This window comes from Rhagoletis pomonella, unplaced genomic scaffold (genome assembly GCF_013731165.1).
Source record: "Rhagoletis pomonella isolate Grant_MI unplaced genomic scaffold, Rhpom_1.0 Rhpom_scaffold_00003, whole genome shotgun sequence".
NCBI lineage: Eukaryota > Metazoa > Arthropoda > Insecta > Diptera > Tephritidae > Rhagoletis > Rhagoletis pomonella.
Window position 1 is genome coordinate 101,268,748 of NW_023458557.1, and position 1,673 is coordinate 101,270,420.

Consider the following 1,673-nt stretch of genomic DNA (forward strand, 5'->3'; position numbering starts at 1 on the left):
GTATTGTGAAATTGCGTTAAATGCATAGAATAAAATGGAAACCGTGTCGATAAGTCCAAAAGACAAAATATGTCTGCGGGCTTCCACATAATTTCCAACAAAACCAACAAAAAATATATATTTATTTTTAGTCTATACATATTTTGTAAATTATTATCTAACATAGTACTTACCGAAATTCTGTTCATTGAAAATTTTTAATTTCTAATATTATGCCCTAAAAAGTTCAAAGATCATATGTATTTACATAAACTAGTGTTCGCCCAGCGGTTGAAATTCAACCGATAAAATTAAGGATAGTTTATGTAAGTTGAATGAGCTAAAATAACATTAGTTGGAATGGGTTAAGTGGAGGGGAGTTTAGCTTAGTACTTGGCATAACATAACATAACCATAACATGAGAATAAATAACATAACATATGAAGCATAACACACCACAATATAACATCGCACACTCTTCAGTTGTATTTCCTTTTTATCCCTTTTTTCACCTCTATCTAAATCTTATTTATTTTGGTTCATTTTATGCCAAATGATGTTGCCTTTGATGCCACATCAAGTGATATCATGTCATGTGGTGAAATTGGGTGTGGTGAGCTGCGGTGTGGTGGAATTGGGTGTAGGAGTTACGGTGTGGTGAATTTAGGTGTGGTGGATTCAAGTGTGGTGAGTTAAGTTATGGTGAGAAAGTAGAGGTGTGGTGAATTTTGGTGTGGTGAGTTGAGGTGAGTTAAGGTGTGGAGAGAAAGTTGAGGTGTGGTGAATTAAGGGTGGTGGATTTAGGTGTGGTGGATTTAGGTGCGGGGGTTAAGGTGTGGCGAGTTGAGGTGTGGTGAATTTAGGTGTGGGGAGTTAAAGTGTGGTGAATTAATGTGTGGTGAGCTCAGGTGGAGTAAGTTTTTATGTTAAGATGAGTTAAAGCTAAGGGGTTATGACCTTATCTTCATCTTCATCTTCATCTTCATCTTCATCTTCATCTTCATCTTCATCTTCATCTTCATCTTCGTCTTCATCTTCATCTTCATCTTCATCTTCATCTTCATCTTCATCATCTTCATCTTCATCTTCATCTTCATCTTCATCTTCATCTTCATCATCTTCATCTTCATCTTCATCTTTATCTTCATATCCACCTTCGTTTGTATTTAAGTTTCTTTACTTTTATTCTAATCTTTGCCTTTATCCCTTTCATCTTCTACATATTCAACTTTACCTTCTTCCTTGCATGAATCTTAATCTTCGTAAATCTGATTTCTAAACTGCTGCTTAGCAGATTTCTTTAATTCAGTATCAATGTTAAAGCAATGTCATTGATGCCACATAAAGTGATATCATGTCATGTGGGGAAATTGGGTGTGGTGATTTGCGATGTGGTGGAATTGGGTGTGGGAGTTACGGCGCTGTGAATTCCGGTGTGGTGGGCTTAAGAGGTGCGGTGAGTTTAGGTGTGGTGAATTTAGCTGTGGTGAGTTGAGGTGTGGTGAATTTAGGTGTGGGGAGTTAAGATGTGGTGAGTTGAGGTGTGGTGAGTTAAGGTGTGGTGAGAAAGTTGAGGTGTGGTGATTACGGTGTGGTGGATTTAGGTGTGGGGGGTTAACGTGTGGTGAGTTGAGGTGTGGTGAATTAAGGTGTGGTGAATTTAGGTGTGGTGAGTTGAGGTGTGGTGAGTTAA